The sequence below is a fragment of the Palaemon carinicauda genome, chromosome 1 (assembly GCF_036898095.1).
Source record: "Palaemon carinicauda isolate YSFRI2023 chromosome 1, ASM3689809v2, whole genome shotgun sequence".
NCBI classification, from domain to species: domain Eukaryota; kingdom Metazoa; phylum Arthropoda; class Malacostraca; order Decapoda; family Palaemonidae; genus Palaemon; species Palaemon carinicauda.
In genome coordinates, this window is record NC_090725.1 from 242594940 (window position 1) to 242609939 (window position 15000).

General features: G+C 41.0%; 1 protein-coding gene across 1 annotated transcript in view; it reads left to right on the forward strand.

Moving 5' to 3' along the window:
• The window catches only part of Oseg4 (intraflagellar transport protein Oseg4), an 821277-nt gene that overhangs the window by 261241 nt on the left and 545036 nt on the right, over positions 1-15000 (forward strand).

A 15000-nucleotide genomic window follows, 5' to 3' on the forward strand; every position in this document is an offset into this window, starting at 1 on the left:
CGTTGAAGATGAATGGTCAGTATGTGACTGGAGCAACCGAAGTAAGCAATGCCGTGGCTGACTATTTCTCAAATGTATCATGCAAGTGTGAAGCAGCTCCTGGTCATCATTATAGGAGTATTGAAGAAAAGAAAATGTTGAATTATGCAACAGGGAAGTCATACAATTCTCATATTACAGAAAGAGAGTTTAATTCTGCACTTGCTACGTGTAATGAAACAGCCCCTGGATCCGATGGAATTCCAGATGCAATGATTAAACATGTACCTGTTAATACAAAGTTATCTATTTTAAGCATTATCAACAGAATATGACATGATCATAGTTATCGAAGTGTTTGGGAACTAGCCATTATTTTAGCCTTTTTAAAACTGGGTAAGGGTAAGTTTGTAGGAGCAAACTATCGACCAATTGCATTGACATCTTGCTTATGTAAGATTGTGGAGAAAATTGTCAATGCAAGACTGATGTGGTACATGGAAAAGAAAGGTATTTTATCATCTATCCAGTGTGGATTTAGAAAAATGCACTCAACAACTGATGTGTTGATACTACATGAGTCCTCTATTTGTGAAACCTTTGCTTCCAAACAGCACCATGTAACAGTCTTTTTTGACCTTGAAAAGGCACATGATACCACATGGAGATATGGTATACTTAAAACCATTCATGAAATGGGATTAAGAGGAGAGCTACCACTGTTTATTCAATTATTTCTTTCACAGAGTTTTTCAAGTGAGAGTTGGGGAAACTCTGTCAGAGAGTAAGTGTCAGGAAGAAGGAGTTCCCCAGGGTAGTGTGCTGAGTGTGACCCTATTTACACTAGCAATTAATGGAATATCCACAGTCATTCCCCAAGATATTCTCTCAACACTATTTGTGGATGATCTCTTCATATCATTTGATGGAGGTAGAATGGCAATGGTTGAGAGAAAACTACAACTCGCAATTGACAAAATTATTCAGTGGGCTGATATGAATGGGTTTTTCAACAAGTAAAACTACTATTGTCCATTTCTGTCGTATCCGGGGAGTACATCCACACTTGGATATATACATTAAAGGTCAACAGGTCCCATGTGTAGGTGAAGCTAAATTTTGAGGATTGATTTTCTATTGTTGGCTTACATGGTTCTCTCACTTAAAGGCGTCAAAAGCTAAATGTCTTGAGGCTCTGAATCTTTTAAAAGTATCGTCCCATACAACATGGGGGGGGGGAGACCGTAAAACTATTTTAAAATTATTCACGGCCCTAATTTTTTAAAAAATTAGTTAAGGGTGTGAAATATACTCCTCAGCTACCCCAAGCCGGTTAAAGATATTAGATTCAATACATCACACTGATATTAGATTGTCCACAGGAGCATTTAGAACCTCACCTATCCCAAGTCTCCTTGTTGATGCTGGAGAGTTACCTCCAGACCATTACCAAATGTCTTCTACTATTCGGTATTGGTTTAGATTGCAAAGACTCCCTAATTCTTTAGCCTTTCAGACTGCAAGCCTTGTAAGGCACTCAACATACTTTGAGTTGCACCCCCTCTTACTGAGAGAATACCTTGATGAAGTCATTGAGCTTCAGCACGGCATGTCATTCCCCTGCTGAACGTTCGTTACAGGCAAGAGGGCTCTCGAACTTGGGGAAATTGCTCCCCCAGTTTGAATTTAAATTTCTCTCTCTATCTCTTTCTTCCTCTCAATATATCTCCGACCTTCTCCTAATTTTATAAATTTCCTTTTGTGTTGCTGTCCCAACTCTGAGAAAAATTTCCTTAATTATATGTTTATATATTATGTACATATATATATATATATATATATATATATATATATATATATATATATATGTATATATATATATATATATATATATATATATATATATATATACAAATATATATATGTATATATATAGTATATATTTATTTGTTTACTTTTTTCTTTTCTTTTGGGTTGGATGATCTTACATCCATTATAGCCGCTGGCATGGAGGTTTCTACATCCGTTATTGTTGACTGCTTCGATGAATGGGAGGAGGTGTCACGGTTAGGACGTATCTGCTTGGATCTTTTTGGCAGAACTATTCTCAAGTGTTGGGTCTTCGGAATCCTGGGGGATCCAATGCATGGGGTAGAACTCTCGAATTTTGGCTGGAAGCCAATCATTACAGATATGGGGCGGATGATTCCATAGTTTCTTGGTCTGAGTCCTAACAGGTTGGTTCAGCTTACACATATGCCTCTATATCAGTCTTGGTGCTATACTTCGGTTAGGGTATGGAGTGGACCATCTGGGAAGTATACTCTCATTTTGCTGATAGTGGAGAGTGCAAATTTCCTTTCCAACGTGTGATGCCTTAATATTCTCGGGCCGGTAAAACAAACTCATCTCTTTTTTTTTTTTTTTCTAATCTCAACACACTTACGGATTCTTCAAACAATGGACCCCCATCCTCTGGGTATGCTGACTCTCTCCTGTCACTGTTGACAACCTCTGGCAAGTCTATTAAGGAAAATTCTGTTGATGACCTCGGAATTGGAAAGGACCATTCTACTGATGTTCCAAAATTGAGTAATTTGGGTAACACAAGGAAACTTCGAATCCTTCATATTACCCAAATTCCAATAGACACTAACTATGATAATCTATATAAAGCATTTGAGTGCTATGGATATATAAAAAAAATAAGGATGAAACGATGATAAATGGGATTCATGGATATCTTACAGTAGTCATGATGAAGCATTTAAAGCAATAATTAACATGAATATTAAAATCAATAAGGAATGTTATGGCTGCTCGCTGCAATAAGGTACCAAAGGATTTGGGTGTATATAGGCCTGCCAACTGGTTGGAAAAAGACGCTAATTTAGTTATGCATTTCCAGAGAAAGCCAAAACCACCAGTGTGACTTGTAGTTGAATCAAAGGGGTTATAGGGAATTATTTTAAAATATGCAATTTAATTAAGAAAAAAGTAGGAGCTATTGCACTAGAAGATATATCTTGTTTTGGAAAAAAATAGTTTCCTTATCCATGCCAAATCATGCACACAATCTGTAATATGGTCACACCTAAAAACTAATGATGATATTAAGTTAGATGTCAAACCCCACCAAAATTTTTGTTACAGAATGGGAGTAGTTTTTAACAGAGATCTGTATGAATTTACAGAGGAGGAGATACTGGTCATGTGTCCACTAAATGTATGGAAAGTTCACAAAGTCCCAGGTAAATCAATGATTATCTTTACTTTCCAGGGTGCTGATATACCTTTCCATATTATTATTGGGAATGAAATGATTAAAGTACAGTACGTCCATTCAAGCAGAAGCCAATGCAGTGTTTTAATTGTTTTAAATTTGGATACATGTCTAAAGTTTGCAAAAATGAGAAAATATGTGGTATTTGCTCCAAATCTTACCATGGAGAATGTGCACTTGGAGAAATGTGTTTAAATTGCAACTCGAATCATAAATCCACAGACAAGAGCTGCAAGCTGTATAAATTGGAAGAAGCTGCCCTCAACAAATTTAATTTAGAACATATAAGTGTGGGACATGCAAAGAGATTATTAAATAACTCAAATAGCTATGCTAAGGCATTAAAATCAGACCCACCTAGCCCTGCCAATACCTCTAGAAAAAGAAATATACCATCTGATAAAATGCTGAATGATAAGATAAACACATTACCTCCAGAGGCTTTACCACGGCGTATTAACACTAGGGCATTGCCTGTCTCTGTAAAGCCTTTGTTCCTCATCACAAAAACTAGCACAAACCTCTCAGGCCATTTCCTTGCCTGATTTGATGTAGGTTCCACCTAAAACCAGCTTACCTGATGTACCTGTAGTGGGAAAGGTGCAAAAACCTACAATCTTAGCATTTATTAATCGTAAAAGAGAGAGGCCTCCATCTCTCTCACCCCCTCCATTAAAAACATTAATGTTATGACATCAAATAAATTTGATGTTTTGTCTGTTGATGTTTCTGATGAACTGGAAGGTAAATTGAATAAATCAGAAATTCAAGTTGTGGTCCACCATCCTCCTCAACAAATGCATCAAAAGGATACAAAGAAAAAGACAAACATAAAACCCAACATATCAAGACTATCTCTGAAGAAACCTACATGTAATAATGTTAGATTAAAAACTGCAAATGGGAAGACCTCATCCCAGATGTCTTCCAGAAATAATCCATAGTTATCTCCTCCATTTTGCAATAGAATTGTCTGGGTTTAAGGGCCAAATATGAAGAACTTAAGCTCCTAATTCATGAATATTCCCCCATAATTGTATGTTTACAGGAAAGTATGCTTGATGCTAACACTCCTTGTCCTCGAGAGAATGTTAGCTATAAATACCATATAATCGATAAGCAGGGAGCCATGGCGGAAGTCTCATATACGTTCGTTGAGATGTTCCCAAATACCTTTATCTAACCGTACACCTCTGCAGGAAGTGGTTGTACAGATTGATATAGGGAGAAAATATACAATACGCTCTCATTACAGTAATACCTTGAGATACGAGTGACCGAACATACGAGAAAATTGAGATACGAGGAGAGTTCCGAGCAATTTTTTTATTCTTAGATACGAGGAAAACTTTGAGATACGAGTTACAGTTGTTCCCTATGGGGCTGGCAGGTGGCCGCGTGTGCTAGAGGCTATTCATGAGGACAGCATCACTCGTCTTTCACGTCGAATCTCCGTCGCGTTAAGTTATCTCCGAGCATCGGCTGTATTGTTTGCTTTTTTTTACGTGTTATGTGAATCAGTGCATAATTCATTAGATAAACAATGGGTCCAAAGCAAATGAGTGCAAACAAGGGTAGTGAGAAGAAAATGCATATGATGACAATGGAGATGAAGCATGAAATGATCGCAAAACATGAGTGGCATAAGAGTGAGTGAGCTGGTGCGCCATTACGAGAGGAGTACATCGACTATGTGTACCATCCTCAAGCAGAAGGATGCTATAAAGAGCACCAAGCCTTCCAAAGGAGTAACCATCCTTTCCAAGCTGCGTAGTGATATTTACGACGAGATGGAGTGGCTTCTTTTGATCTGGATAAAGGAGAAACAGTTGACGGGAGATAGCTTACCGAGAGGATCATATGCGAGAAGGCCAGTCGAATCTATGAGAACTTGAAAGGGAAGCAAGCAGCCGAGAAAGGGGAGACTTCGACGCCAGCGGGAACCTTCAAAACCAGTCGTGGCTGGCTGGATAATTTCAAGAAATGGACTGGGATACACTCCGTTGTGAAATATGGGGAAGCAGCAAGTTCCGACACGAAAGCCGCTGCGGACTTCGTCACAACCTTTGCCTCGGTTATTGCCCAACATGGCTTCATCCCCCAACAAGTCCTCAACTGCGATGAAACTGGCCTTTTCATGAAGGACCGGTTAACTCTAGCCTTGTGTGCCAATGCCAGCGGAGACTGTAAGGTCAAGCCACTGCTGGTGTACCACTCGTAAAACTCATGTGCTTTCAAGAGCCAAAGGATCTTGAAAGATAAGCTGCAAGTGATTGGGCGTGCTAATGCCAAGGCTTGGGTTACCCGGCATTTCTTCACAGAATGGGTTAATCTGTGCTTTGGTCCGGCAGTCAAAAAAAAATCTGGCTGAGAAAAACCTGCCATTGAAGTGTCTCTTAGTCCTCGACAGTGCCCCTGGTCCCCCTTCTGATCTCGAAGAGGATATTCTTGATGAATTCAGGTTCATCAAGGTCCTTTATTTCCCGCCCAACACCACACCACCCCTCCAGCCCATGGACCAACAAGTTATTTCCAACTTTAAAAAAACTGTACACGAAGCATTTGTTCAAGAAATGCTTCGATATCACAGACAACACCAATTTCACCCTTCAGGAATTTTGGAAGGAACATTTCAACATCGTGCATTGTTTGAAAATTATTGATGATGTATGGCAGGGTGTCACAAGACGAACTCTTAATTTAGAGTGGAAGAAATTGTGGCTCGCTTCCATTGCTGAGAGGGACTTTGAAGGGTTCGATATGACAGACCCTGATGAGCCCGAACCTGTTGTGATGGATGAAATCGTGTCTCTTGGAAAGTCCACGGGGCTGGAGGTAGATGAGGGAGCGTGAACGACTGTGACGAGGAGCATCAGGAAGAGCTCACGACACAGGAATTGATCGAGGTCCAGGAGATGCAACATTCAGAGGTGTCAGCCGCTACCGTCTGTCTCGAAGGTAAGAACCTCATAATGATGTTACATTTCATAACCAGTATATAGCTATTTGTTATTTTGTTAGCATAGGATGTTGATTACAACCATTAAAAACATGTTTTTCCTCTGTAATATACTGTTTTTAGGGTTTTCTTCAAAGGATGGGAATGGATTAATTTATTTTTAGTTATTTTGTATGGGAAAAATTTATCTGAGATTATATGAGAAAATTGAAATACGAACTCGGTCCCGGAACGGATTAAACTTGTACTTCAAGGTATTACTGTACTTGCCTCTAAATGATAACATATTGTATGCTAATTTAGTAGAGGTGATTCAACAACTCCCTCAACCTTTTCTTTTACTTAGAGATTTGAAAGGTAGACATCCTTTGTGGGGTGATGTTTTAGCAAACACCAGGGGCAATATTATATCAATTGTGGAAAACGAGGATGTCGGACTCTTTAATACAGCAGAGCTCACACACTTCCATGTTCTGACAGGTACCTTTTCGTGCATTGACCTTTCAATTGCAAGCTCTAACTGCCTTCTTGATTTCAGTTGGAGGACATTAGATGATTGGCATACTAGTGATCATGCACTAATCATTAGAAACACCAACAAGGGTCCATCTTTACAAAGATTGCCTTGATGGAATCTTGGCAAGGCAGACTGGGTTAAATTTCGTGAGCTAACTGAAATCGAGGAGAGTGCAGAACTTTTTGAAAGTATTCATGATGCCATAGACCTTTTGAATGGAACTCTCCATACAGCAGGAATTAATTCGATTCCCAAAACCACAGGATTATTCAAACGACGACCATTCCCATGTTGGTCTTCAGAATTATCTGCCCTGCACAGAGCCTCAGAAAATCTCTTGACTAGATTGCGCAGACACCGTACTGGGGAGAATTTAATTATATACAAGAAATGTAGAGCACAGTTCCGTTGTGCCATGAAAGAAGCTAGGCACCAGTTATGGGTGTCTTTTGTTTCCTTCATTAACAGTAGAACACTACCATCCTCTGTGTGGAGGAAAGTAAAAAAAAATAGCTGGCAAATTCACCCCCAAACCACCACCAGTGTTGAAAGTGAATGGTCATTATCTGTAGCAGCCCCTGGTCAATAGCATAGGAACATTGAAGAAAAGAAAGTTTTAAATTTTGCAACAGGAAGGGAGGAGTCATACAATTCTCCTTTTACTGAAAGAGAATTGGATTCTGCCTTTTCCACTTGCAATGATACAGCCCCTGTACCTGATGTAATTCCATATGCAATGATTAAACATGTACCAGTTAATACAAAGTTATTTATTTAAAGCATTATTAATGAAATATGGCAGGATCATAGTTATCCAAGTGTTTGGGAACTAGCCATTATTTTAGCCTTTTTAAGACTGGGTAAGGATAAGTTTTTAGCAGCAAACTATCGACCAATTGCATTGTCATCTTGCTTATGTAAGATCATGGAGAAGATGGTCAATACGAGACTGATGTGGTACCTGGAAAAGAAAGATATTTTATCCCCTATCCAGTGTGGATTCAGAAAAATGCACTCAACAACTAATGTGTTGATACAACTTGTAGTCTATTTGTGAAGCCTTTGCTTCCAAAAAGCTCCAAGTAACAGTCTTTTTTGTTTTTTTACCTTGAAAAGGCATATGATACTGCATGGAGATATGGTATACTTAAAACCATTCATGAATTATGATTAAGATGAGAGCTACCACTGTTTATCCAATCATTTCATTCACATATAATTTTTCAAGGAGAGTGGGGAAACTCTATCAGAGATGAAATGTCAAGGAGAAGGAATTCCCCAGGGTAGTTTGCTAAGATTAGCCCTGTTAGCACTAGCAATTAATGGGATATCCTCAGTCATTCCCCAGGATATTCTCTCAACACTATTTGTGGATGATCTCCCCATATCATTTGCTGGAGGTAGAATGGCAATGGTTGAGAGAATACAACTCGCAATTGACAAAATTATTCAGTGGGCTAATATGAATGGGTTCAAGTTTTTAACAAGCAAAACTACCATTGTCCATTTCTGTTGTACCCTGGGATTATATCCAGATCCAGATATATACATGAAAGGTCAACGGATCCCATGTGTAGGGGAAGCTAAATTTTGAGGGTTGATTTTATATTGAAGGTTTACTTGGATTCCTCACATAAAGGCATTGAAAGCTAAATGTCTTGAGGCTCTGAATCTTTTAAAAATATTCTCCCATACATCATGGTGAGCAGACCATAAAACTATTTTAGAATTATACAAGGCCTTAATTTTTTTTCCAAAATTAGTTATGGGTGTGAAATATCTTCCTTAGCCACCCCATGTCGATTAAAGATATTAGATTCAGTACATCATGCTGGTATTAGATTGTCCACAGAGCGTTTAGAACCTCACCTATCCCAAGTCCCCTTGTTGATGCCGGAGAGTTACCTCTAGTCCATTACCGAATATCTTCCTTTATTCGGTATTGCTGTAGGTTACAAAGATTCCCTAACTCTTTAGCCTTTTAGACTGCAAGCTTTGTAAGGCACTCAACATACTTTCAATTGCACCCAAAATCTCCTCAACCTTATGACTTTTGGGTAAAACAATTATTAAACAGTCTTGATATAAATAGAGGTAAGATGCTTCCATTTAAGATATCAACCCCTTCGTCTGAATTACCAGAGATATCTTTTTGTAAATATTATTGGTGTTAAGAAAAACATGACTGAATTAGAAGCTGGGTCTCTTTTTATGGAACATGTTGAAGAACATATTGAATCAACTTTTATATATACCAATGACTCCAAATCTAATGCTGGCATTGGATTTGGAGTATATAGTAGTTCTTTTAACTGTAGAGGTCACCTTTCCAATATCTTCCATATTTACTGCTGAATTATATGGCATACTAACCACTATTGAGAAAATAGCGTTAAAAGAGGAGGGCAATTTTACTTTTTATAGTGATTCAAATAGTGTTCTTCAAGGTTTAGAAGGTTTTAATTCTAGTAACCCTTTAGTTTTAAAGATTTTTGTGGCTTTTAATTATGGGTCTGAAAGGTATATCAGTTCAATTTTTGGGGGGGTTCAGACACAATAGGTGTGTGTGGAAATGAAGAGGCAGATTCACAGGCAAAGAGTGCTGCAGCCGAGTTGCTACCAAGAAGGCATCCCATTCTCTGTAATTACTTTTTACCAGCAATTAAGAATTTTATTTATAACAATTGGCAACAGCATTGTGATAGTTTAAGCGAAAAAAAGATGAGAGAAATTGCAATTGTTATATCCCCTTGGAGGTATAATGGGATGCCCCGAAAATGGGATTCTACTCTTTGTCATCTCCGCATTGGTCACACTCGGATGACACATCAGGTTCTGCTGGCTGGCCAACACCAACCATATTGCAACAACTGTTTGATACCCTTGACAGTGAGGCATTTGTTGAATGAATGCCCCACTTATAGCACAGAAAGAAATAGATACCTGTTAGAGGCTCAGGGTGAAGATAACAGGTTCATCCTTGCCAAGATTCTTGGACATGTGTCGTACAATACTAGTGGCATTTTTAAATTTATATCAGAAGCAGGTCTTCTTAATGCTATTTAGGTTTTATAACATATTTCCTTTTCTGGTTTTAATTGAATATTCTGTTAATCTATATTTATAGTAAACGATATTGGCGACAATTACCTTCGATGTCAGGATGCCAGAGAACTTCAAATCATTCAATCATTCAACAAAATAGTACTAACTTCTCTCATGCCATACCCTTGCCTGATTTGCTGGATGTTCCACTTGAAACCAAGTTACCAGGTGCACCTGTGGTGGGGAAAGGTGCAAAAACCTGGTAGCTCACCACCTATTAATCGGAAAAGAGAGAGACCTCCATCTCTCTCACCCCCTTCCTTAAGAAATATTAGAATTATGACATCAAATGAATATGATGTTTTGCCTGTTGATGTTTCTGATAAACCCGAGGACAATTTAAATAAATCAGAAATTCAAGTTGAGGTCCACCATCCCCTCAATTGGATCAAAAGACAAAAAAAAAAAAATCACAAAAACAAAAACCCAATTTATCAAGACCCTCTCTAATAAAACTACCTGAAAATAGTGTTAGATCAAAAATTGCAAATGGGGAGACTTCTAAAAGTTCTTCCAAAAAATAAACCAAAGTTTTTTCCTCCATTTTGCTGTGGAATTGTCAGGGTTAAAGAGCCAAATATGAAGAACTTGAGCTCTCAATTCACGAGCATTCCCCCATAATTGTATGTCTACAGGAGAGCAAACTTGATGCTAACACCCCTTGTAATCGCGAATATATTAGCTATAGAAAAAATGGAAAATTCAAGGAATAAAGTGTATTTCACTAATACATGTAGAAAATACTGATATGGTCACACAAAGTTACTCCAAGACGAAACATTCGTTCTTATGTTGATACAAACCAGCATCCTTTAGGTAGGGAATAAGTTCCAGCATAAAGGGTGATTGGTCATTGAATTGTCTAACAAGCAATTAATTGACAGGTGGGAGGGAAGGCAAGAAGCGTCACCCCCTTTCCTGTCAAAATGTACTTAGGTTTTCGGCTGCCTTTAATGTTGACGTAGTAATTCACTCTCAAGTGAACTTTTCGTATTCTTTTCATTTCAGGAATTGAAAACTAGCTGTTGATTGTTATATTGTGAAGCAAGGTACTTGATTGTGGGAGGACAGACTTTAAATCCAGAGTTTTTTGTTAAACTGATTTTAGATCCACACACACTGTGCTCTGGCTAGGGGCATGATTGTTGTCGGTCATCCCCTTGTGCCGAATGTAGGTCGTGACCTGTTTGCAGTGGCAGGCATAAGCTTTAGGGGAAGAGGAAGAGAGCTTTGCTTTTCCCTTCTGCTTATCAAGTGCATCAGCTTTTGCTTCTACTGTGCTTACTTCCCTGGCTCATTCCTCGAGGAGTGTGCAGCAGGATTAAGGAGAACTCGACCTATGTTGGCAGGTTTTCTTATTCTGGTGGCTCTTGGGTCTCTTTCTGTTTATGCCGCATCCCTTCTTAGGTTGAAGGCTCTTCTGTAATAGTGCTACCATTGACGACGAGTGTGACCTAAGGAGGTTTTTGTCTCCTTGGGCCTTTCAGGTAGGCTCTCCAGTGTTAGTGTCTTCTTGGTGATGCCAGTGGTGAAGATCATGTCAGTGTGTCTAAAGTATTAGTGTTCTAGTGATTTCTAAGAAGGACATGTTTCCCTGGTGCTGGGGTCTCCCTGATCTGGTCTTCCCTGGCCCCCTTCCCCTGTGCTTCACCCCAACCCTTGTGCCTTTGGTGGTAATGGCTTCCGCTCTCTTGTAACATTGACTTCCCTCCCTGTGACAGTGTTCTCTAGTGTTGTGTTTCCTGTTGGAGAAAATCATGTGGTTCTTTGCTTGGGGAGGTGTTGTTGTCTGGGTTTCTCCTTTGACTCCTTTGCTTGCAGAGCCTGAAGGAAGGGTTTGCAAGAGAAAGAAATATGCATGTACTTCTTCCTATTCCAAACCTTTTCTTTGTTGGCTTCCAACCCTGTCACTTCTCATAAAATAAAGTAGAGTAAGAAGTTGAGGAAGTTTTGTCAGCCTTAGTCATAAGAAAGGGCTCCTTACGACATCACCTCTCTTAGAAGGGGTGGGCAGCACTAGAATGGCTCCTGATGCCATGGGGGGGGGGAAGTTATGGCCCCGCGTTTTGATCCGCCATGGCCGGCACTGTGACCCTGTGTCACTGCTTTGAGCTTCTGCCTCATGAGGTTGGGCTTGTGTCCTTGATTACCCCACTAGCCAAGCGGAACTGTTTACGACTCTTATGTTTAGACCCCCCTGGGCTGATGCTGTGTTCTTGTGTCATAGCCTTAAGCCTCTGCCCATTGGGGCTGGGCTCCTTTCTTCGACTACCCCTGGAGCCAAGCAGGATTGTTTATGACTCCGTTTTTAGGCCCCTCATGAAACTTTGACCATGTGTCATTGCCTAGATCCTCTGCCCCATTATAGCCGAGCTCGGGTCCCAGGTTACCTCGGAAGCTAAGCAGAAGTGGATTTGCAGCTGTGTTTGCTCCCCCCAGGCCTGATGCTCAGGGCCTGGTGTGTGACCCTGTGTTGCGTCTGGTCCGGCCCACCGTGATAGCCAAGCAGGACAAGCGTTGTTCTGCGTTTTCACCTCCAGGGACTGTTGCACTAGGCTGGAGCTGTGACCCCGGGCCAGGGCTCAAACCTCAGACTACTTAGGTAGCCAAAGAAATCATGGGTGATTTCCTCATGTCTCCCCCACAGAATGAGGTAAGGGGCTAGTGGCCCTGACCCAGTGTAATGACCTTGAGCCTAGGACCCCGTGTTCCCCGCTTTATCTTGCGTTGGCCAAGTTAATGCATGGTTCCAAGCCATGACCCAGTGTCACAGCTCTGCCCCTCAACCCCCTTGGCCAATGCTCTGGCCTCTGGTTGCTTCTCTAGCCAGGTTAGATAGACAAGCAATGCACAGGGCCAAGGTCTCAGTTCTGCAGCCGTGGCTCAGAATCCTGTGACTGTCCGTGTAAACCCTGGGGGGGGGGGTGGCAATGCACAAGGCCGTGGTGCCTTGTCACAGTTTCACTCCTTGTCCCCTTGTGGCTGGGGCTTGGGTTCCCACAATTACCTAGATGTCCGTCTGGGACAGGTTGTCTGGCCTCTTTGTCGGCCCCCTGGGTCCGATGCAAGAGGTCGAAGCAGTGACTCTGAGTCTAAGTTCCGAGCTACAAGTCAGGGAGCCGTGACTCGGGGCCCTGGTTACCATAGTAGCCGGGGTGGTCTTGTGTTGGCTCCATGTTGAGCCGATAGATGAGGCAGGCCTGTAATCCTGTATCATTACTCCCTTGGGGCATGAATCCAGTCCCCATTGGGGCAGGGATCTGATCTCCCTGGCTATCTTAATATCAGGGTGGTACTGGGGTATGGTTCCTTGTTAGGCTTTGTGACTGCTGCTCATTTATGGGTCATGATTGCAAGTCACATCTCCCCACGTGGCCTCTAACTGGTGTTGTAAATCAGGTTTTCAGCTATCCAGTAACCAGGTGGCTGGCCAGATGTTGCATCCCCGGATGCTTGTTGCCCTTTGGTTGATGAAGGAGCTTCGCTTTCTCCATCTCTTGTATTGCCAATATAATAGACTCTTGCTCTTCCCTCAACTTGTGATACTTTAGTATAGCAAGTAGAGAGGATAGCACCAATTTTTAAGCCTTCGTTGTGCGCAAATACGCAAGAGAAGGCAATGAGTGAGGAGCAGAGGGATCTTCTCTTTATGAGGCATGGGGCCATGGTCCATCCTCCTGTTCTACCTTATCCATTCCAGGGATCTTTTCCCCACTGTTACTGGCCTTCCTGGACCACCCTCAGACCTTGATTATATGGTAAGTCTGTCCTGGGAACAGTTAGCTGAGTAAGAGGGCATTTAGATTTTGTCAGTCCTCAAGGCATTGTATCTTAGACCGGTGGTGAAGGAGACAGACAATCCTGGATCAATACATGTGACGGGAGCCCAAGCATACTTTCAAGGGTGCAACGGTTGGAGTAAACGAATCCAGGGATCCGTCCCTGAGGGATCCTTTAGTCTTTGGGAAGAACTTCAGTGCCACTCAGAATTCCAAGCTAGCCTTAGTATTCCTAGGGCACCCCATTCCCAGGCAGACTTCCTCAGAAGTGTCTGTCACTTCAGAACTTTTCGGTGTACAGTTCGTAAGGAAGGCCTCCTGGCTTATCCTAGGCAAGAGTGCCCACAACTTCCTGGAAGAAACTAAGTCATAGACCTCTTTTGAATTACCCTACCATTTTCTTCCAGACAGAGGGGTGGTGGAAGAAGCGGGTTACGCTTTACAGCATTCATCCCAATTATTCTCTTACATCCTAAAGTAGGGTGATTGCTTGTCTTGCCCTTGGCAAACCAGCTGAGTCTTGGGTAGTGTGAGTCCTTCGTGATGGGTGCTTATTACCTTCATCCGCCCTTTGCCCCTTTTCTCTTTTGCAAATAGGGTACTCATATATTATTACAACATTACTAAGAACCCTGGCCTTTTGGACAGAAATAGAAATTATGTATGAGGGGATTTCTCGAAGAATTCCATTAGAGGAATAGTTCTTGCTTTCTGTGAATCTGAAGGATACGTACTTTTAGTACCCGTCCATCAGTCCATTATTAGTACCTCCCTTCTGCTGCTACAGTTCAGTGTATCAGTTCAGTCATCCTACAAACAGTTAGGAATTTTGCCATGTGCAAATATGTTTGTTATCCTATCCAAAATCCTATGAATATAATGAAAAAACTTGATTGACAGGTGTAACCCGAGTTTCTTTGAAGCCCCCCCCCCCTCCATGAGAAGACCGTTTGAAAGCCTCCAAATTTGAGGGTACTGGGATGCGGTTAATGTCCTACTAGTTCCTCTTTTTACTCCTGTGTCCAGTGTGCTGGCTCATGTCTTCCATATGACTCCTGCCTCCTGGTTTGGATCACAATTCCCGTTTGCTTCAGATGTGTATGATTCCGTCAGGGTCCCAGCACCACTTGTTTGAGGAATATATTCGGACTTTTGTTCTAGAAAATGTATGTACAGTATTTTGTTCAAATCATGTTCCCGATCTCAATTGATTTTTTTTTACCATAAGAATAACATAATAGATTCACTATTTTGTAAGCAGGTAGAATTTTTAGGTTACTAACTAGTAAGAAGGGTTTCCCAGGAATCACGTATAGCTTAGAATCAATCACATTGGCTATCAAAGGTTAATATTCAGTTTATCACCTGTCCATGGAGT